General features: G+C 39.6%; 1 protein-coding gene and 1 pseudogene across 5 annotated transcripts in view; one reads left to right on the plus strand and one right to left on the minus strand.

Annotated features, from left to right (window-relative positions):
- Positions 1–24781, minus strand: part of NEK11 (NIMA related kinase 11) — a 314565-nt gene that overhangs the window by 37325 nt on the left and 252459 nt on the right. The gene's annotated exons all lie outside the window — the stretch shown is intronic.
- LOC119541036 lies at positions 1740–2688 on the plus strand (annotated as a pseudogene).

The following is a 24781-nucleotide window of genomic DNA, read 5'->3' on the forward strand; positions in this document are numbered from 1 at the left end:
TTTTCTGTACCTGCTAGGTAACTGTGAAAAGTTCTAATACTTTCCTAAGATAAGGGATAATATATCTCTAGTCTTTGTGGGCTTCCATTGAATTATCCAGCAACTCTCTAAAATAACTGTCAGGGATTTAAACCTTTTGCTAAATCTCCATCTTCTCCAGGACATTTATCATTAGGCCTTACTGATTTGCATATGTCAAATGTCTGCAAGAACTGTATCATTCAATGATATCCTTCTCAGTGCTGGTCTTGAGTCTCACCTCCAAGTGCCAAAGGTCAGCTGCCTTAGCATATTCTTTAAATTAAAAACTTCTGCTCTTCCAAAAATCATCCATTTTCCTAAACATTATTCACTAATCAATATTCAGCCAACACCATGGAGGACAATAATGTGCTTCTGTATGCATTATCACATTTAATTTGAGGTTTCCAATAAGCAAATGAGAGTAGGCAACATTATCTTTCCCATTTTATGGATCAGGCAATAGAGGATCAGAAAATTTAAGCAATTTGTCCAAACCTACAGAGCTGGTAAGTCACAGAGTCGACACAGCTGACACAGTTCTGAACACATTTAAACAAAGGATGTGGAGATCCCAGGAAACTGAATGAGCTATGGTAGAATTTATAGGAGGAAGAAAAATATTGAGTTTATGGGAAGGAAAAAATATCCAAAAGGGCCAATGGATATTTTTTTCTCTCCTAATGCGGCTTAGCAAGGGTCTGTGATGCTTACATTGTAGAGCTAACTGTAAATAACTGGGCTACTTATATGCAGACATTCTATTGGGGTATTGACAACTGCAACTTTAAAAATTGAAACATTCTCATTTTAGGACACAGTTTGGATGATTCAAATTGCTTGAGATGCCCCATTATGTTATTATTCAACTCCCATCTTTTCCTGTATTTGTCATTCATCTGTGCAGATACACAGTGTACTTTTTTTGACTAATGTTCTGAAGCAGCCAAGAAATACATTCCACTGTAGCTGACGTTCAAAAGGTGTGAATGCCAGCACCTCTAACATCGCTTATCACTTTTAAATTTGAAAGTATATTTGTAATGTATATTTGTAATGTATAAAGTAAAAAAAAAAAAAAAACACAAAACCTGAGATGCAAGAGATTTTTAAAAAATAAAATCTTTACAAGGTAATAGTTAAGTCATTCCTCAGTGAGGTTGTCTACTAAATCTCTCCCCATCTAGTCTTGAGAACTAATATCAAATGCCCAGCAGTCTCCTATACAAACATCTCATATCATTCTTCACATGAAAGCCCAGCTCCCCACTGTAGACCTACATCTTGTTCAGAGAAAACCAAGCAATGGATGGCTGGAAACTGCCCTTTAAGCCCATTTTCCATAAGTCCAAACACAGTCCATCAGGAGGAACCAAAGGCCTGAATTGTCCTAGGTTTCATGAGCAACCTTCAGAGACTTGGAGGTACAATGAGGAAAACCCATTTTCTTCTGCCCCCTTATATAATCCACCCATCCATCCATCCATCCATTCATTCATCTGTTATTTATCAAGCACCTAATCTTTGTGCTGATGAATCAGTAATGAAACAAAGAACCAAGAACCCAAAGTCATGTCAGTATCTTTTTTCTATGGGCAAAATGCAATAAGGAGGCCTGTACCAAGGGTCAGGATAGCGAGTTGAACCTGATGGTGGAGGCCATAGCCTCCCCTTGCCTTCTGCGGGTGGGAGAGTTAGATAACCACCAAGGAAACACCATGAAAGATACTGATATCAAGAGACTGTCTATGCCAATTTTTTATGCATATTTTCAGTTATCTTGAGCATCTTCATTCCATCAGTCTTCTTGGAGAACTTCTCAATATTGGAAACACACTTGACATGGTTGTGCATCTGTTCTGTTTTTGTAACTGCTGTCAATCTAGTACTATACTTAGTGGTAAAACCAAATGCATCCTCTAAAAGAAGTTCATTAACGCACAAGGAATCCAGGTTTTTGAAGTGCTATATCTACTTTCTTATGTCATATTTCTCCTTTCATGTAATTTTTGTTCTATATGGAGCACCAGTAATAGAGCTGGTATTGGAAACTTTTTTATTTGCAGTTTTATGGTCTACTTTTACTTATGTACCTTGTCTCTGTTTGTTAGGACCAAACATCAAAGCATGGCTAAGACTGTTCAGTAGGAATGGAGTTACATCCATTTGGGAGAAGAGTCTTCAGATCACTACAATTTCTAGTTTTGTAGGAACATGGCTTGCAGCATTTCCTATCCCACTGGATTGGGAAAGACCTTGGCAAGTATGGCCCATTTCCTGTACACTGGGAGCGAACTTTGGCTTTGTGGCTGGCCTTGTTACTTTACCACTCTTGATATACTGGAAAAGAAAGTGAATTACATATAAGAACAATTAGTTGGAGCAAAGGGAGAAGATATTTCTTTGTGCAGATTCCATAAAGACTGTGCAGAAATGTGTATGGTCAAAGCCAAGCAGTTCCATTTACATCACTGTTTTTTTAAATGAGTTACATGATGTGATTGTAGCTTTTTAAAATATGAAACCCCTGAGAGATTGTACCATCTAGTTGAAATAAAGTATTTATAATAGATTGTAGCCTCAAAAAAAATGCAATAAGGAAATCATATCTGCCTTTCAAACTGCCATGTTCCCAGAGTGATGAAAAAGTTTTGGTAATGGGGGGTGGTAATGGTAGCACAACACTGTGACTATAATTAATACCACTGAATTGTAAGCTTAAAAATGTTAAAGTTGGAAATTTTGTGTTATATATATGTTACCATAATAAACACAACACACACACACACACACACACTATTTCACCCTCACATTTCTAGAAATGAGGGGCGCTTTCTCTATAATATCTGTCAAGCAGTCTGGCAAAAGATTACCTCCTAACTTGATTTACTCATCAGTCATTCTTCCACTTACACATAAAATACTGCCAAGAAAAAAACACTGATGGCTAATCATTGAACACAGAGAAATAAGGGACCTACAGGCATTCCGGGGGATTAAGCAGCACAAGCAATCGACATTTTACAGAGCATATTAGAGGGTACAGGAATTACCAGAGTAGACAGTATTACTTGATCCTTAGAAAAGGAGGTAGAAATGTATTGTGATCGCTTTCTCTTATCCTCTGACCCCTTTCATTTAGCCATAATAATTTGTTTTACAAATTTCTGCATAATACACCTTGTTCTCACACCAGAGGGTAAAGTTGATCACATTCAACAGACCCTTAACATATTTTCAGAAAGTTTTGAGTTCACAAATCCCTCCATGTTTTATTATATCGAGACTTACCTGGTTATTACAGATGAGATTTTACTGCCTGAAGAATAGGCAAAACCAATCCAGCAGAACCTCTTACCATAGGTTTATTGATGAGGCTCCACATTGAGTTACTAATGGATGTTATTTTGCATCCTGCTTTTCTTAGAATGTACATAATAGTGACTGTACTTTAACATTCCTTGATTAGGAGTTGGCCATAAAAATAGAAAGCCAAAACAGTGTTAGTTAATTAATGCACAGCAGTAGGGAAATGTACTCATCAAATCAGCCAAGGGCATCCCTGAATTTAAATCAAAATCTGTCTTCAGCATTGCTCTTATCCCCTCTTCAAGGGTCACATATTTTTAATTTAAAAACTGTGAGAAGTAAACATTCAATTCTAATTAAAAACCATTAGATTCTATACCTATTACAACAGATACAACTATTATAATCATTTAATGTATTGAAATACAAATGGGTAATAGCCAGACTATTTTAAAAATAGAACTCTGACCCCCTATCTGCAGGAACCAGACCAGGAGACTCTGACCTGTTGTCTGTAGCAACTGGTCCAAGAAGCTAACCACTATCTATAGCAAGCAGTCCAGGCAGCTAAGCCACAGTCCCTTCAACAGTCAACTTCAAATAGCCAGGACTTGATCAATATCTGACAACTTCCCTCATTTTTGCCCCCACTTCCAGCTTAGAACCAATAGGAGAACACCAAATATGTTCCCCTAACTAATCGCATAGGATGCCCCGCTTCTAATTAGAAGTTCCCCATGCCAACCACCTCCAATCAGGACAAACCTGAAGTCCTCCCTTTTTTCCCTTGCTAGAGCAAGCTCAGGGTAAATAGCCTCTCCTTGTTCTCATTTGGGTGTTCTCCATTTATTTCTACAATTGTAAATTCCCTAAGTACTCCAAGTTTTACCTTTGCGTCAAGTTAGTCTCCTGGAAGTCTATATGGTGGTAAACTTGAATGACACCCTCAGCTTTTTATCACCAAAGAAGCCACCTCTATGAAATTCATATCTGTATTTCCTATATAACTGTGGTTGAGGATATTACTTTCCTCAAATGTTCTTTATAAAAACACCATGTGTGAGACTCTGTATCCCCTGAGAAACCAGTAATACTTCCACAATCTTGATAGTAAGAGCTGGAATTATATCAGGTTTCCCCTTTTTAACCTCACTTCCTTGAAGCTCAGAGCCAAACTTGATACTCAGCTGCAGCAACTATGGTAGGCATATTTACTTTCTCATTTTCTCTCTGATCTTCATTTTCTGTGTACATTATTTTATTAGCCTTATTGTATTTAGCATTTGATGTAAAAAAGTATTAAATAAACTTCTCTCAGGTGTTAAAGTTATGCTCTGATTAGCAAAACATATACCATTCACATGTGTCAACTAGTAACTTGATTTTCAAATCCTTTTGACAGGGAATAAATACATTTTTTAATGAAGTAGATTTTCAGTCCCTCAAAAGCAAAGACTGTGCATCTTTGATTTCTCTCTCCACTCCCAATAACCATGAGCCATTCTCTACAAATGGCCTGGGTTCAATAAATACTACTGAAGGCTATAAGGGCTGACATTTGCTTATTGAGGGTTTGGTCCACATTTCTTAGAATGTGATGTAACCCGAAAGGCTATTTTTAATCCCCAAATAGGAAGTGCAGGATAAGAAGATAAGTGGAGAAGATCTTGATTTCTCCATCAAGCAGTTATCTGATCTTGGAGACTTTGGCAGATTTGCAGAAATATGGGTGCATGATGACAAACTGTCCCAGGCCTCCTGGATCAAAAGTAAGGGGTTGGGTTCCAAAGAATCTGGCAGCACTGTAGCAGCAGAAAACATCTCTGGGCCCAGAACATCAAAGGATAATTATTCAGGAAACAATGACTTGAACAAGAAACAAAGGAGACAGAGCCCTTGGACTCACAGCAGCCCCAGCCTGTGCAAGCTGCATTCTCTTGCCCACCCTACCCCTCTCAATATCAGCCAGTCTTCTGCTTTTCTCCCTGATGAAGAGAATTTCCTGGGATCAGAACACTGCTGGTGACAGAAATGCTCTGAAAAATAATCTTTTCTTCTTTCTTCTTGTGAGATGATGTGAAAGCAGAGGCATCCCTGCCTTGTCTGAAGTTCCTCGTGCCCGTCTCATGTCTGACCTGACAATCGTGAGGGTGCAGTTTGACTTTAGAGAGGGCCACCCACTGCCACAAATCTGACTTTCTCACTTTCTTTCCAAATTCCCTCTCTTTTCCCTCAAACCTCACTTTCTCACCTCTCACACTATTGACAAGGTCATCTTCCTGAAGAATTTACATTATTCATCTGCTTAAGAAGGCCCTTTGCATCACTATTACAGCTAAATCCCTTAGCTTGCTGTGATGGTGAGGTTCATGTGTCAACTTGGCCAGGTGATGCTGTCCAGGTGTCTGGTTAAGCAAACACTGGTCTAACCATTTACTGCAAGGACACTGGTGGCTGGTTAATAAACCAGAAGGCTGGTTTATTAAATCATCAGTCAATTGGCTGCAGCTGTGACTGATGACATCAATGAAGGGTGTGTCTTCCACAATTCGAGAATTCAATCAGCTGGATTTAATCCAATCAGCCAAAGACTTTTAAGGGTGAGAGATAGAGGACCTTCACTTCTTTTTTGGCTTGCCAGCGAAGTGTTTTCTGAGGATTTCATCAAACACCTTCATTGGAGTTGCCAGCACGCTGTCTGCCCTATGGAATTTGGACTTGTACATACCCACAGGTGCATAAGACACCTTTATAAAATCTTATATTTACAGATATCTGTTGATTCTGTTTCCCTAGAGAACCCTAACTGATACACTTGCTATATAAGGAGCTGTATAACCGAGCCCCACACCCACAGACCAGGCTCATCTTCCTCTGTCTACCCTGGATACCCTGGATTTCTGCTACTCTGGGCTTTTTACTGTTCCTGGAATGTATTGTGCCTTTCATTAGTCCAGGTCTTGGCATAGCTGTTCTCTCTGTTTGGTGCCCTCCATAGCCATTGTCCATCAGGAAAATTTCTCTTCACCCTCAAGGCACACACAGTTCCCACCTGAGGCCTGAAGGCATCTCTGATTCCCTTTAGGAAAGTTCTGCATTTCCTTTCTGGGCTCTCACAGTACATTGTTCATATTCTTTGTTAACACTTACCATGTATATTGTGAGCTGAAGGATTTTTAAAAATTATTTAAAAAAGGTAGTTAAAAATGTGACATAATACAGAAATGTAAACAGTACTAAAGAGAACATATACGATTTTGCAACCTCTATTTTTTGCATTCAACAATATATTGAGTATCCTTCTCTATCAGTTTGTATATATGTCCTTCATTCTTTTTAATGGATACATAGTATTTTACGATATGGATGTGCCATAGTTTATTCTTCTTTTGATGGACATTTACTTTTTTCCAACTTTTAATTACTTTACATTATATATGTGTGTACGATAAACATCTTTGTAAATAGAGGGGAAAAAAAGAGACAGGGCCATGTCTGAGGCTCAGCTTCTTGTCTCAGCTGCAAGGCACCAAGGGTAGGTCTGTGGCCAAGAATTAAACCAGGGCTAAAGTGATAGCATAATGAACACTGCAAAACAGAGAGGCTGAGCAATCGCTGACCTGCTTGGGAAAATACATTTCTGTATCTAATATTATTCATTTGCAGAGACCTGGATAATGAGCTGACTTTCTTCAGGCCTCCCTGAAAAACTCTGAGTTAGACAAATGGGGTGGGATGGGGGGATGATTTGGGTGTTCTTTTTTCACTTTTATTTTTTATTCTTGTTCTGGTTCTTTCTGATGTAAGGAAAATGTTCAGAGATAGATTGTGGTGATGAACACATAACTATGTTATCATACTGTGGACAGTGGATTGTATATCATGGATGATTGTATGGTGTGTGAATGTATTTCAATTAAACTGAATTTAATAAAAAAAAAAAAAAAAAACTCTGAGTTGTCTGCTTCAAACAAAAGCCTCAATTTGACTAAAGAAGAAGCTGTAAAGAAACCTGAATTTTCATCCTGTCTGTGGGATGATAGGTAAGGTAAATGTGGGCATGCCCTTTCCCTATCTCTCCAAGCTATGCTTCACCTGGAAAGTGAGGTCAGTAGCACTTCCAAGTTTTTGCCTTATCAAGAGATGCTGGAGGATAATTAATGAATGCCAACAGTGGCCAGGCTAAGAAAGTTTTGTATAAAATTCACAGTGTACCCTGGGCCAAGTTCTTAAACACAGGCAGAAGGGCTGCTGGCAGGGTGGGGACTTTATAAAACCTAGGACCGAGGCCTCGGCAGCTGTCAGGAGAGGGTAAACATTTCTAGAGAGCATGCATCAGGCTTGAGCTCAGTATCCGCCACAGGTCAAACAAAGTTACAAAGATTGCAAACCACCGCTCATCCTCACCCCTCCAGTCAGCCTCTGTTTCACACTCAGAGGTCCTTTGTGAGGCATTTTATGGTACTGGCATGGTGTGTACCAGTGCTTTCCAGAGATTCTTACCTACTCCTAGGGACCAGGGAAGAAAAAGGGCCTAGGAAAGTATTTGTACCTCAGATAATGAAAACATGATTTTCTGATGAATTCTGAGATGCTTCAGTCTGGGAAGAACAGACTAATCCCAATTTTGTAGTTCTGCTATTTATTTTTCTATTAACTTGCTTGTTTATGCCCTCTCCCAAAAGATTTGAGGGAGGTGAAAAGAATGCATGGTCTAAAAAAATATTAAAATAGTTGAAAACAGGATGAAGGATAATTGATTCCTAGTGGCCAAAGCAAAGAGGAAACATGGATCAGCATGTTCAGCAAGTCAAGCAATGGGATTAAAAGCAAACTAGTTACTTGGAGAAACAAAACTTTCCCAGATACTGAGATCTGAGAGAGTAAGAACACTGAAACATGGAGAATGAAGTCCTGAGAACACACCATACTACATAAAATCACAATGAATTTACAATGACTCTTTCTTGACCTATCTGTTAATGCAAATCAATGGCAGGAGACCACAGCACATTCAGGACAAACAAATTGGGGATGAGAGCAACAGGGAACCCCCAAAATTTATTGCTATGGAACAGGTGGATCCAGCCATGAGATTTAGGAAAATGAGGAGAAATGGGTGGTATCCATCTCCTTTAAGCAATCCTTCATGAATGTGGTTTCTTGCTACCAGGTATTTGATCAAGACTGGACAGCACTGTTCATCAAGGTGGTTTCTATGGCAGGAAACTGGAAAGCATATAATTCTGTGTCATGCCCAAAGGGAGGGATACTACAGGCAAAAAAAAAACAAGAATTTTGAGGTAAAGCAAACCTCTCAGCATTCACATTGACTGTTACTGGCCTAAGCAGTTTTCTGGGGCTCATATGCCAAGAGGGTGCACAAATCAAAATGCTCTGGAGTTAGACCAAGATGGGTCAGCTTTGTCTGGAGTCCAAAAAGTTGAAGGACTTGTGGCATATAGGTCAAATCCATGGCCCTCCCGAGCTTGGCAGAGGAAAGGATAGAATTTTAAGGCTATCTTATGATTCAGATATTCCCTGGCATCTTAGTCAAGGAATAACAATTAGTTCTTAAAAATCTCAGAAGGAACAAGGCTTAAAACAGAGATCCCTGAACCAGCTTTAGAGCAGATCAAGTGATCAAATTTGGGTCCCTTTCCCATGGCAAAGTCTTGGGCCTCTTTTCAATTTGCCAAATTGGGAAAAGAAAATCAGTGTGCAACTGACCCCTTTCTTATCTCCAGTTATAGACTAAACTGTCGCATCTCCCATGACCCTGGGAAGGAGGCAGGGGCTCCTTTGCATCTGTTGAACGCTGCCTGGCTACACTGCAGAGCATGGCTGCTCCTATAGGTTATCTGTCCATCCATCCAGCCCAGCCTCCATAGGCACAGGTTGACAGCACTTTCTGCTTCATATGGAATTGAGAACACTATGTCTCTAATATTATTCCAATTTTTCTAAGCTTTTGCTCATTATTTTGTATCTGACTCCACCCAGAGTTCTCTGGCTATTCCCTTTGGACACTCGGGTTGTACAGGGATGTCTGGTCACCTGGGACCTTTCCACCCAGTGGGGCGTGGGGCAGGACAGATGCGACTCCCTGACTCTACTCCACTTTGTCAAGAATTCTAATTCGTTTAGATTATTTCTTGTTCAATACCTTTGTGCTGTATTCTCAGAGGGAATCTGCCTTCTTCCAAAAGTCCTGTGAGATGTGACAGCTTAGTTCTATGGCTAGAATAAGAATGGGTTTAGTTGCACGCTGACTTTTTCCAATTTGGCAAATTGAGAACCATTAGACTCAAAGCTCAATGAACAGAGTAATAAACGAGATTTCTTGCTTAACCTGCAGCACCTGGTGGTATTTAAAGTTTCAGCACTGAACAGATTGTAGATATTACAAAATAATATAGGAACAGCTATGTTAATTTATGACAATTTTATCATAAATATGCTTAATTATTTCAAAATAATGCCTGTGGTCCCTAGCTGCAAAAAGTGGGGGCGGGGCAAGATGGCGGAGTGGTGAGGAGCAGAATTTCGTCTCTCCCCTAGAGTAGCTGGCAATTACCCAAGAACTATATGAAACAGTGTTTTCGGGGTCTCCAGTAACCAGTCACACATTGGACACAAGTTTGGAATTGGAGGAAAAGCTGAGATTTCAGCGAACATTGTAAGTTCCCCGGACCAGGGGTCTGGCGCCCCTCCCCACCCAGACCTCACAGACTGTCTTGCTGCCGGCTCCCTGAAAGGGGGGGGAAAAAAACAAAAAACAGCAATCTGCTGAGGGCAAGAAGGGAGGCTCAACCCAGCCTCAACTGCAGAATTAATTAACAAATTAATTAACTAACTTTAGGAGCTGGGGTGCTAAAGAAGGGCTGGGCTCCAAGAAATGGGGGCACGTAAAAGCAGGCACCCATTCCCAGACTCCAAAAAAGCCATTTTTTTTTTTTCCCTTACATTTTGTCCCTTCTGGCTTCTCACTGATCCCTTATCTTTTTGCATTTCAATAGCACCCCCCCCCCCCCCGCCCGCAGGGGTGGAACTGAAGCGGTTGGAGAGTAATTATCAGACAATAGCCCAAAGTATATCTTTAAATGCTCTATTCTGACACTGACAAAACTTCCAGGCTGGGGAAAGACTTTTAAAAGAGACTCTTTTTTTTTTTTTTTTCCCTTTTTTCTTTTACTTGATTTCTTTTCTACTTTTTTTTTTTTTTTTTTTAAATCTAAAAGTAATATATGTGGTTATTTTCTATCGGAAAGCCCAGGTTGAGGGACTAGGCTGGGCGTGGGGGAGACAGAGTACCCACAGTGTCTTTAAATTCCGTATTCACTACTGAAGGCCTCCACCCCCGTCTTTAATTGGCAACTCAGGCTGACCAAGGAATCTACCTGGAGAGGCCCCAAAGAGGAGAGGTGAGAAGGGAATAGTGCCCCTGAGAGACAGCTGGAGTTCTGAGGATTGGGAGAGTGGAGGGAGGTCCAGCTCAACTGGCAGTCCTCCTTCTGGGAATTCAGACCCCAGGGGCTGGAATTCAGATTCCAGCTTCAGTCAGCCACGCCCCTGACAGGATCAGAGTCACTAGGAGAACTAAAGGCTCCATACCTCCTTACACTGGTGGGGGAGCTGCGAACTGGCCAGCGCCACCTGCTGGACAGGAGAGGAAAAGCACCAATTCTAAAGGCCTCATAGGAGGGTCTCATTCTCAGGAAAACTCCATACCCTCCCAATGAGACCTGGGCCTCACTAGACTGGGAAAATCTGACTAGGGTCGACCATATATGAGCAGACCCACTCACAAAAAGGTTACATAGAGGCAGAGCAAGAAACAGAAAAAACAAGAGGGGAAAAATTTTGATCAACTAAATAGAACCTAAGTTAGAGGTCTAGAATAAGTTGAACTGAATAACAGAGGCCAGAGAACAAAGCCAACCAACAAGAAAACCACTAGGTAAAAGACAGAAAACAAGCTCCAAAATAAACTAATCAAGAGAATCAGATGCCTAGACAACTTAAGATAACAAGCCATACCAGGAAACACGAAAACATGGACCAGCCAAAGGAACAAACTAATAGCTCAGCTGAGACACAGGAGTGGAGGCAACTAATGCTAAATAAATTTGATGAAATGAAGGAAGATATAGCAAAAGAGCTGAAGGATATAAAGAAGACACTGGATGACCATAAAGAAGAATTCATAAACTTAAAAAAACAAAAGGCAGAACTCATGGGAATGAAGGCCACAATGGAGGAGATGAAAAACACAATGGAGGGACACAACAGTAGATTTGAACAGGCAGAAGAAAGGATCAGTGAACTGGAAGACAGGTCATTCGAATTCATACACACAAAAGAACAGATGGTGAAAAAAATGGAAAATATGAGCAGGGTCTTAGGGAGCTGAGTGACAACATGAAACGCACAAATATACGTGTTATGGGTATCCCAGAAGGAGAAGAGAGGGGAAAGGGGGCAGAAAGAGTAATAGAAGACATATTCACTGAAAATTTCCCAACTCTTATAAAAGACAGAAAATTAGAGATTCAAGAAGTACAACGTACCCCAAATAGAATAGATCCCAATAGACCTACTCCAAGACACTTACTGGTCAGATTGTCCAATGTCAAAGACAAAGAGAGGATTCTGAAAGCAGCAAGAGAAAAGCAATCCATCACATACAAGGGAAAGTCAATAAGACTATGTACAGATTTCTCTGCAGAAACCATGGAGGCAAGAAGACAGTGGCATGATGTATTTAAGATACTGAAAGAGAAAAACTGCCAACCAAGAATTCTATATCCAGCAAAACTTTCCTTCAAAAATGAGGGAGAGATTAAAACATTTTCAGACAAACAGACACTGAGAGAGTTTGTGAATAAGAGACCGGCACTACGAGAAATACTAAAGGGAGTGCTACAGGCTGATAGGAAAAGACAGGAGAGAGAGAGTTGGAGAAGAGTGCAGAAATGAAGATTATCAGGAAAGGTAAAAGGAGAGGAAAAAATAAGATATGACATATAAATTCCAAAAAACAAAATGGTAGTAGAAACTACTGCCCTTACAGTAATAACACTAAATGTAAATGGATTAAACTCCCCAATAAAAAGACACAGACTGGCAGAATGGATTAAAAAACAGGACCCATCTATACGCTGTCTACAAGAAACTCACTTTAGACACAAGGACAAACATAGACTGAAAGTGAAAGGTTGGAAAAAGATATTTCATGCAAACAACAACCAGAAAAAAGCGGGAGTAGCTATATTAATATCAGACAAGTTAGACTTCAAAAGCGAAACAATTAAGAGACAAACAAGGACACTATATATTAATAAAAGGGTCAATTCATCAAGAAAACATAACAGCCATAAATATTTATGCACCAAACCAGAATGCCCCAAAATTCATGAGGCAAACACTGTGATCACTGAAAGGAGAAATAGATACCTCTACAATAATAGTTGGAGACTTCAATACACCACTCTCATCAATGGATAGAACATCTAGACAGAGGATCACTAAAGAAACAGAGATGTTGAATTGTATGATAAATGAACTAGACTTGACAGACATTTATAGAACACTACATCCAACAACAGCAGGATACACTTTTTTCTCAAGTGCTCATGGAACATTCTCTAGGATAGACCACATGTTGGGTCACAAAGCAAGTCTCAACAAATTTAAAAATATTGATATTATACAAAACACTTTCTCAGACCACAATGGAATGAAGTTGGAAATAAATAAAAGGCAGAAGGTCATAAAATTCACAAACATATGGAGACTAAACAACACCCTCTTAGAAAACCAGTGGGTAACGGAAGAAATTACAAGAGAAATTAGTAAATACCTCCAGGCAAATGACAATGAAAACACAACTTATCAAAACTTATGGGATGCAGCAAAGGTGGTGCTGAGAGGGAAATTTATTGCCCTAAATGCCTATATTAAAAGAGAAGAGAGAGCAAAAATTGAAGAGTTAACTGCTCACCTGGAGGAATTAGAGAAAGAACAGCAAACTAACCCCAAAGCAAGCAGAAGGGAAGAAATAACAAAGATTAGAGCAGAAATAAATGCAATTGAGAACAGGAAAACAATAGAGAGTATCAACAAAACCAGAAGTTGGTTCTTTGAGAAAATCAATAAAATCGATGGACCACTGGCTATGCTAACAACAAAAAAAGAGAGAGCAGATGCAAATAAATGCAATCAGAAATGGGAAAGGAAATATAACTACCGACCCTGCAGAAATTAAGGAGATAATGAGAAGATACTATGAGCAACTATATGCTAATAAACTAGACAACTTAGATGAAATGGACAACTTCCTAGAAAAGCATAAACAACCAACATTAACTCAAGAAGAAATAGATGACCTCAACAAACCAATCACAAGTAAAGAGATTGAGTCAGTCATCAAAAAGCTCCCAAAAAGGAAAAGCCCAGGACCAGATGGTTTCACATGTGAATTCTACCAAGCATTCAAGAACGAATTAGTACCAATCCTGCTCAATCTCTTCAAAAAAATTGAAGAAGAGGGAAAGCTACCTAACTCTTTCTATGAAGCCATCATCACCCTAATACCAAAACCAGGCAAAGATACTACAAAAAAAGAAAATTATAGACCAATTTCTTTAATGAATATAGACGCAAAAATCCTCAACAAAATACTCGCAAATCGAATCCAGCAGCACATTAAAAGAATTATACACCACGACCAGGTGGGATTTATTCCAGGTATGCAAGGCTAGTTCAACACAGGAAAATCAATTAATGTAATACACCACATCAATAAATCAAAGCAGAAGAACCACATGGTCATCTCGATTGATGCAGAAAAGGCATTTGACAAAATTCAACATCCTTTCCTGATGAAAACACTTCAAAGGATAGGAATAGAAGGGAACTTTTTCAATATGATAAAGGCAATATATGAAAAACCCACAGCTAACATCACACTCAATGGGGAGAGACCGAAAGCTTTTCCTCTAAGATCAGGAACAAGACAGGGATGCCCACTATCACCATTGCTATTCAACATTGTGCTGGAAGTTCTAGCTAGAGCAATTAGGCAAGAAAAAGAAATAAAAGGCATCCAAATTGGAGAGGAAGAAGTAAAACTTTCACTATTTGCAGATGACATGATTCTATATTTAGGAAATCCAGAAAAATCTACAGCAAAGCTACTAGAACTAGTCAATGAATACAGCAAAGTAGCAGGCTACAAGATCAACACGCAAAAATCTGTAGTGTTCCTATACACAAGTAATGTGCAACAAGAGGAGGAAATCAAGAAAAAAATCCCATTTACAATAGCAACCAAAAGAATCAAGTATTTAGGAATAAACTTAACCAAGGACACAAAAGACCTTTACATAGAAAACTATAAGAAACTGCTAAAAGAAATCGAACAAGACCTGAAAAAATGGAAGAACATACCATGTTCATGGATTGGAAGACTAAATATAGTTAAGATGGCAATTTTACCTAAACTGATTTACAGATTCAATGCAATACCAATTCAAATCCCAACAACTTACTTTACAGAAATAGAAAAACCAATAACTAAATTTATTTGGAAGGGTAAGGTGCCCCGAATAGCCAAAAATGTCTTGAGAAAGAGGAATGAAGTGGGAGGTCTCACACTACCTGACTTTGAAGCATATTACAAAGCTACAGTGCTCAAAACAGCATGGTACTGGCATAAGGACAGATATACTGATCAATGGAATCGAATTGAGTATTCAGAAGTAGACCCTCACATCTATGGACAACTGATCTTTGATAAGGCAGTGAAGCCGAAGCAACTGGGAAAGAGCAGCCTGTTCAATAAATGGTGTTTGGAGAACTGGATATCCATTTCCAAAAGAATGAAAGAGGATGTCCATCTCACACCTTATACCAAAATTAACTCAAAGTGGATCAAAGACCTAAACATTAGCACCAAGACCATAAAACTCTTAGAAGAAAATGTAGGGCAATATCTTAAAGATCTTGTGAAAGGAGGTGGTTTCTTAGACCTCACACCCAAGGCACGAGCAACCAAAGAACAAATAGACAAATGGGATCTCCTCAAAATTAAACACTTTTGTACATCAAAGAACTTTGTCAGAAAAGTAAAAAGGCAACCTACACAATGGGAGATGATATTTGGAAACCACATATCAGATAAGGGTTTAATATCCCGAATATATAAAGGAATCCTGCATCTCAATAACAGAAAGACAAACAATCCAATTAAAAAATGGGCAAAAGACATGAACAGACATTTTTCTGAAGAGGAAATACAAATGGCTCAAAAGCATATGAAAAAATGCTCAACTTCACTGGCTATTAAGGAAATGCAAATCAAAACCACAATGAGATATCATCTCACACCTACCAGAATGGCCATTATCCAAAAAACAGACAATGACAAGTGCTGGAGAGGATGTGGAGAAAGAGGCACACTTATTCATTGTTGGTGGGAATGTAGAATGGTGCAACCACTCTGGAAGACAGTATGGAGGTTCCTCAGGAAGCTAAATATAGATTTGCCGTATGACCCAGCTATTCCATTGCTGGGTATATACTCAGAGGAACTGAAACTTAAGACACAAACAGACATTTGTAAACCAATGTTTATTGCAGCATTATTCACAATTGCCAAGAGATGGAAACAGCCCAAATGTCCATCAAAGGACGAGTGGATAAACAAACTGTGGTATATACACATGATGGAATATTATGCAGCTGTAAGACAGAGCAAAGACATGGATCATGTAATAATGTGGATGAACCTTGAGGACATTATGTTGAGTGAAGTTAGCCAGAAACAAAAGGACAGATTCTGTATGGTCTCACTAATATGAACAGACATTAATGAACAAATTTTGGGAGTTAAAAGCTGACAACACAGGCGACCAGGAGATAGAAAGAGGGCAGAGATCAGCCATTTGATGCTGAAGGACTACAGAATGTTTAGCATTGATTGCATAGATCCAGAAATAGATAGCATAATACTGTGTGATGGTAGCATGGTATTGTAAGTACACTGAACAAAGATGTCCGTGAGTAAAGCTGAAAGAGGTGGGATAGGAGAATGTATGACATTAGAGGTAAAAATAGATGATAAAGACTGGGACTGCATAACGTGGCAAAAACTGGAGTGGCCAATGACTGTTACTAAATATACAAATATAAAAATGTTTTTGCATGTGGGAAAACAAATGAATGTCAACCATGTAGAAATTTGAAAAAGGGATGGTATTCAGGAAAAAACATAATCAAAGCAAACTGGAGTCTATGGTCAACAGTAACATTGTAATATACCTCCATTAAATGTAACAAAGGCAATACGCCAATGCTAAATGTATATGAGAAGGGGATATAGGGGAGTAATATGGGATTCTTGGTAGTGGTGTTATTTGCTGTCCTTAGTAGTATATTGTATTGTATGACATGTTATTTTTCTTTTTATCATTTTTTCTTATTGCTAAAAAAACAAAAAACTATTTTTCTTGTAGTAATCAGTATGTTCAAATGCTGATTGTGGTGATAAATGTACAACTTTATGATGATACCATGAACAACTGATTGTACATTGTGGATAAATGTATGGTATGTGAATATAACTCTATAAAATTGTAGGAAAATATATATATAGGAGTAAAAGTGTTGGCGAAAACATGGTGAGAGGGATGATGCCTCACCAATATGGACTAACTACAATGTGTAAACTCAGAATTGAGTCGTAGAACATAGCCTAATGTGGACACAATAATTATAATAGTCCCTAGATTGTAAGCTCTTACAGCAGTTAACTCTATCCCTGAATTGTTACGCCTATCTCTAAAGTTTGAAATGCTGATCCCCTAGCGTATAACCTGATTGGTCTCTGGAAAAACGCATATCTCTGAGATACCTGAAACTCAGAGCTAGAGCTCGGCAGATATGAATGTCAGTATTAGTGCATACAGCCACTGTCAAAAAAAAAAAAAAAAAAAAAAAAGCTGAAAAAGAGCCCAGACTTCAATTAGTGATATGAATGAAGCAGGTCTGGTTAAGACCAGGGCAAGCCAGGCCAAAGGATAAAGGTTGAAACTGATTGTGTTTTAAAACTTCAACTTCCATGTGAGACCAAGGGAAGAGATGTTTATTTGGTACAGGATCTATATTTTCTAAACAATTTAACTTGTACAGTGTGTTCAAATACCATAATTACATAGAACTTTGACTAGGAAGTGAGACCTGGTAGGTTTGTATAGGTTAATGTGAAATAGTGACACATCCCAGAGTAATTTGGGCAGATAATAAAAAGTATATTTACAGCCTCCCCCTCCCCTGCCCCAAGGATCTGGGGGAAGGTGTGGATGTGTTGGACATCCTCACCTGGACTGGTGTTGATGTTGTCACAAACACTGGGACTGGCGGTTTGATGTGCTGAGCCCTCGAGCATGGGACTTGCCCTTATGAAGCTCATTACCACAAAGGAGAGTCTAAAGTTGTATGTAATGGTGCCTAAGAGTCTCCCCCAGAGTACCTCTTTGTTGCTCAGATGTGGCCCTCTCTCTCTCTAACTGAGCCATCTCAACAGGTGAACTCGCTGCCCTTCCCCCTACGTGGGACCCAACTCCCAGGGGTGTAAATCTCCCTGGCAACACAGAGTATGACTCCCGGGGATGAATGTGGATCCGGCATCATGGGACTGAGAGTATCTTCTTGACCAAAAGGGGGATGCAAAATGAGACAAAATAGTTTCAGTGGCTGAGAGATTCCAAATGGAGTCAAGAGGTCACTCTGGTGGACATTCTTATGCACTATATAGATAACACCTCTTAGGCTTTAATGTATTGGAATAGCTAGAAGTAAATACCTGAAACTACCAAACTCCAACCCAGCAGTCTGGACTCCTGAAGACAATTATATAATAATGTAGATTACAAGGGGTGACAGTGTGATTGTGAAGACCTTGTGGATCACACCCCCTTTATCTAGTGTATGGATGAGTGGAGGAAAGGGGATAAAAACTAAAGGACAAATGGGGTGGGATGGGGGGATGATTTGGGTGTTTTTTTTCACTTTTATTTTTTATTCTTGTTCTGGTTCTTTCTGATGTAAGGAAAATGTTCAGATAGATTGTGGTGATGAACGCATAACTATGTTATCATACTGTTGACAGTGGATTGTATACCATAGATGATTGTATGGTGTGTGAATGTATTTCAATAAAACTGAATTTAATAAAAAAAAAAAAAAGAAAAAAAAAGTATAAGTGTACTACAATCAGGCATGGTTTTAATGGAAATCAAATACATATATTTGATTTATGACTGTAAGAAGAAGAAAAAAACATGAACAAAGAAGAGTAAATAGGAGACACCAGGAAGACTGGTGTATAAATATGTAAATATTGCCCATGACGTCCTTAACTGGGGGTCGAGGGAGGAGGCAGGAGAGTCAGTGTGCCCACGCCTGCCGCCCTCGACCCTGGGCTTCTTCTTTGCTGTTGATGATAGCTAGAGGGCCCTCTTTAGGATCATTTGCTCAGAAGCTGGACTCAAATTCATGTAATGAAGAAACTAACAGAGCAAGCATTTTCATATTCAGTTAGACACCAACTCATAAAGTCAGGGGTCACAGGATGGCAATCGAAGTGGTCAAGAAAGAGGTGTGAGAAGGGGTGGCTCTAGCATTTACTGGGTACCCACTTAGTACTAAACAAGGTGTTATCTAATACTTATACTAATTATTCCTCCATTTTACAGGTGAAGAAAGTGAGGTTCAGCAAGGCAAAGGGATTTGCCTAAGACCACAGAGTAAGAAGAGGAGCCAGGTTGCAAACTCGGATCATCCAGATTCTAAAATCCACATTCTCATTACAGCCATTTACCTCTCTGATGCCTCTCATCATTATTGAAATGGAAACAGAAGTAATTAAGGTATAAATGTGTTGAGTTTCAGCTGGTACAAAAATACCTCTATTTAAAAAATACCTAGAAAAGACTTTTGCAGGCGAAGGTGAGATCTTGAGGACATGGTATCAGCAAAAGCCCAAGAAGTAGAGGAATTGCTAAGATGCCTACCTAAGAAAAAATTGTTTTGCCCCTGAAAAAGGGGATAAAGCAAGAGGTGCCAGAAAACTGGGGTGAGACTGGGGGTGAAGACCACTGGGGGGTGTAGTCTTAGCCTGCATCCTAACATCCCCCGTCAGTACCCAAGTCTTATTCCCCAGCTGCTGGGAGTGCCACTGGCTGACAGCCCTCAGCCCAGCTCTCTGCAGCTGTAGACCTGCCTCACCCAAGGTCAAGCCACTTCCTGCATTCCTGGGATGCCTCAGTCCCCTCAACCCAACTCCGGACAGCACTGCAGGGCCATCCCAGCTTCACTGCATCCAGTGCAGTTGACTAGGCCTTGCTGAGATGGTACCACAGCCCAGCTTCCCCCTCTGCCCAGTCCTGCTTCCTTTCCTCCCTCCGCATGTCTGGATCCAGCCAGCCAGTCCTCTCCAGGAAACATTCTGCCTGCAAATTTCCATCTCAGAGCCTGCTTTCCAGCGAGCCTGACCTGCAATGGATGGCTAAAGAGCATTTTGCCTAATCATTAGTTTGAAGTTGCCTATGTCCCTGTGACATGATTCTTTTATCACCAGTTTCCAAATATTCTACAAATTCTAGGGCCTTCACAATTGAGAAGGGGAATTAGAGAAAATGGATAGAGAGGCTAGATTTTCAGTCAGGATCAATATGGCACAGAATGGGGGACAATAGAGACAGAACCCCAGAAGCTGAGGTGATCACAGAAATATCCAGAGCTTTGCAGAAATCTCAGGAAGAGCTTTGAACTACCATAGGGCATGGAATTAGGGTTTGAGCCAAAGTTGCTTGGACCTGGAGGGCAGTGACAAGCTGACTGACGTGGGTTAGAATTCTGTGACTGGACTCTTGCCACCACACCTCACCTTCATAAGAAAGGGTTAAGTCTTTCTTGGGGCAGGGAAATGGATGTAATTTAAGTCCATGTGAGGAAGAAGATGCCATCTTAGCCATGTATGGATCTGTCTATCCCTTTGGAAGAAAGAGGTCTCTCTTCTGAATGTCCTGGACAATCGTCCCATGCAGCTGGTACTTGTGAACCTCAGTCTTGTGAACTGCAGTTTCAGGTGTGTCCAGTGTCCCCAGCTTGTTTGTAAGGTGTCTCCTTCTTTGTGTACCACCTAGCAATGAGCATAATGCCTTACACCAAACAGACTCTCAAGAAAAGTCCAATTATTTGATTGCAGACCTTGAGACACTGAGTAAGATACCTGACTGGCTTTTCAGAGGATCTTTCAAATCTTATATTTACATTTAGAACCACCGCTCTTTGGGCAGGGAGCCCTTATTTGCTGGTTACCAAGCCTTCCTTACATATAAGCTTTGTTGTTGTTTTGAAATTGAAAAGCTGCTTTCAATCAGCAATTCCTACAGAAATGCTACCTGACACTGACCTCTTATTAAAGAAAGAGATTGTAGGAGGCATAACTAACACCTCTTCAATGAGATTTGGAGAGTGGAGGAGAAAAGAACCATTGCTTCATCTGTTTTACTGCTAAAAGGGTTATTTCAATCAGTGAAACAGAATGAGTTTTATTCATAAAGCACTTCGGAAGTCCAGAAATAGTAAAGTTCCTTGTATTAAATATATATACTTCTGACAGAGGAGAAGCCTAGTCTGAGAGAATGAGATGTTGGCAAAATACAGATATCAAATACCCACCAATTCAGAAACTCATTCACAGGAGCATAACAATTGAAAGACAGACCAGGCCTAAATGACAGCTTTGGCCTTGGGCATGTTACTTAACCTCTCTGAAGCACAGAGTCTCCATCATTAAAGTGGGCTGGCACAGGCTTAGAACTAGCATATGAAAATAGGTAGGTTCCGGGGTGTAATGTCAGGCACGTGGAAGGCATCTGATAACGAAAGGGATCCGTTAGAGATACTGATGGGACACATTCCTGTTTATCACTTGTTTTCAGTGTCCCCACCCTGCCTTGGCAGTGGTTCCCAGAATCTGTGCTACAGAGAGGTTAAGTAACATGCCCAAGGCCAAAGCTGTCATCTTGGCCTGGTCCGTCTTTCAATTGTTATGCTCCTGTGAATGATTTTCTGAATTGGTGGGTATTTGATAACTGTATTTTGCCAACATCTCATTCTCTCAGCCCAGGCTTCTCCTCTGTCAGAAATATGTATATTTAATACAAGGAATTAGCCAGACTTCTATTCAAAACATAGCCTTGCCTCTTACTAGCTGTGGGGCACTGGGAAATTCTCCTAACCTCTTGAAAGACAATTTCTTTACCCATAAAATGGTGCATCCTTTCCTCTTGCAGGTTTGTGGTAAGAACTACATGTGATGGGGTATGCCTGGCTTATCACTCCCCTAGTGCAGAGGAGGTATGCGTTGAAAGCAAGTTTCCTTCCACATCAACGTTGCCACTGCGTTGCTCCAGTTCAGAGACTGAGCTGATGTTATTACAAACTTCATGCTATTCCACCTTGGAAACCTTTTTAGCAAGTACTTAATGCCCCCGTCACTTTTACAAGTGATTGCTACTGCACCATGAGCTATATACCTCAGGTTAATGAAGAGGACAATACAGGTCATGGGTTTCTCATCTTCAGTTTGACCTTCCTGGGTCAAGGTCTTCTTGTGATTGAAAGTGAAAGAAAAATTTCGAGCACTTGTGAGTCAGCTCTCCCAGGCTGAACCAATTACTGCCTTCGACCTCAGCATTACTTACAGAACCTCCTTGTGCTTTCTGCAGCCTCTAAATAGTTGACTTCAGCTTCATCATGGCCCTCCACCAGGGCTGCACTCTGACCTTGGCAAGACCTCTCCAAAGCAGCTGATAATGAGAGTTCAACAATGATATTGCCAGGAAACTCTCCCCAGTCCTGCAGCACTCAAGGAAGGTCTGTGGCCACAGCAGCTGACACAAGATCTGCTGCTACCAAGGACAGGCCTCTAGTACACTTAAAATACAGAAACTGGTTTTGTGCATCGGAAGTGCTGGGCGTGCTTGTACCAGTAAGTCACAGCCCACTAAATACACCAGGGCACTCGGCAGCTCCACGAGAAACACTTTCCTTCTCATCACCCTCAACAAAGACTATATATTAAATGCCCACTTATAGGAGAAGCAGTGCCCCCTTGGGCCTATACTGTATGTAACTGCACTGACATCTGGTCCCTAGCCATTAATCTTCTAAGATCAATGATACCAAAATCAGGAGCTCTGAAAATATTATCCTCTTAGATGTTAGGGATTTTGAGCACCTTAAATCCCTTCTCCTCCTTAAGGTTCTGACCAGTAGATAATTTACACAAAAATCACGGCTAGATGTCTACATGCAGAACAACAATAACAAAACTGCCACTTTTATTACCCAGTGCAAGCAGCACAATTTTACTCCCAATAAGCAAGCCTTTGGTAAGTTCAGGTTTACCAGCTGAGCTGCTGGAAATCTCAGCAGAAACCTCAGAGACCTAAAATGGCTTTTTTCCCTTCCACTCCAAATTTAGACTTTGGGACAGTTTGTGTATGACTCCCAAAGCTGTTTGATTAGGGAAATAAATATACAGCTTCTTAAATTCCAAAAAATAGAGCGAGTGGGATGGGAAGTAGAATAGACCATGCAGTAAAAGAGCACATGTATGAGAGAGAGAGAGAGAAAGGGAGAGACTATAGATAATACAAAATATAAAATCCAAAATTTTGATAACATACTCCACGGGGAAATTATGAGGGAAAGGTACTCTTATACGATGCTCATGGGAATGCAAGGTGGCATTTGGAAATATCTACAAAAATTATACATTCATTTATTCTTCAATCAAGCAAAATCCCACTTCTAGAAATCTAACTCAAAGATAAACTGGCAAAAACACAAACAAACAAAAACTGAATGTACAAGGACACTCAATGTAGCACTAATTTTAATGACTAAAGACTGGAAAACCCAGTATCCATCAGTTTGGGATAGGCTGAATAATCAATGGTACATCCAAATAAAGGAGAACTTGGAAGCTATGAAAAGGATGAAATACATTGCTATTTACAACTATGGAGTAATCTCCATGATAGATTGTTAAATGAAGCAGACAAAAGTGTATAAAATATGCTACCAATTTCTTAAGAAGTAAGATGGAGGGAAGAATGCATTTATTTGAATATATTTTGAAAATTAAAGGATAAACCATAAAATTTTTAAAATATGGTTATCTTTAGGGGAAAGGAGGGAATAAGGTAAGAGATCAAAGATAGAAGCTAGTCTTCTTTCATAGATTTGACTTTGGACCTATGGAAACACTTTGCATAATTAAGAAATAAAAGTAAAACAAAAGCAACTTCTAAAAATTGGAAACAAAATGAGACAAATCAACCTGGGTATATCCACACAGACGGTAATGATTCATAGTGACTTAAAACGCAGTAATTAGATTAACCACCCCTAGTGGGATATACTCTAAAGACAAAGAGAACTGCATAAAAATCTTAAATTGTGTTTAAAAATTCATATTGTTGGTGGCAGTGTTTTTTTTTTTTTTAACTCTGGGGCTGTGGTGCATGTATTGCAGGATAAAGAAAATGAGTTTGGTGAAATGAAATATATTTATGTCTTTGAAAACCAGAACTATCGGTTGGGAGAAAGGTTGAGGTTAAATAAAAACATTATAGTCCTGAATTTGAATTAGAAATATCAGTATATGGGCCCATTATGCATTTTCTATTTTAAAGAAAAGAAATCATATTTCCTAGCTCTCTCCACCAAAAAGGCCTAGTAACAGCAACCAATCCAGTTTGAAATGAGCAATCCTTGTGTCCAGACTATAGTCTCTAAACAGCATTTTCCACTAAAAGGAACCAGAGCATCTTGAAGAAATGACTGATTCCAGGTCTGAGGTCTAAAGAGCCCCTCTTTTTAAAATGTAGGTTAAATCATGTCACTCCTCTGGAAATCAAGGAAACTAACAAATACTATTAGCGTTTGCCAAAAGGAGCTAGGAACCAATTTGAAGAATCTCCAACTGGCTGAAGACGGTGAAATTTGAGCATCAGTAAGAATGATAAATAAATGGAGTAAAATATAGCAATTATTTTTAAGTCCATGAATTCATAATGATATTGTAAATAATAATCAAAACTCATTGATCACCTTTACAGGAGTCTAGGGAAAAAATTCATTACTTTGAAAATAAAATATCAAACATTTACCTTTTCTTTCTTATATGAACTGTACCTCGGGATAACCAAATAGTGATAAGGGGTAGATTTTCTTTATAAAGGTGTGTTTCAGCAAAAAATGAAGAAAGAATAATAGAATCAGAAAATCATCATTTTGGAATTAATAAAGAACTAGACAAAGGTCATCAATGGCTGTACCAACTTCACACACAAAAGAGGGAGAAACAGAC

Source organism: Choloepus didactylus, chromosome 1 (genome assembly GCF_015220235.1).
Source record: "Choloepus didactylus isolate mChoDid1 chromosome 1, mChoDid1.pri, whole genome shotgun sequence".
In the NCBI taxonomy this organism is placed as follows: Eukaryota; Metazoa; Chordata; class Mammalia; order Pilosa; family Megalonychidae; genus Choloepus; species Choloepus didactylus.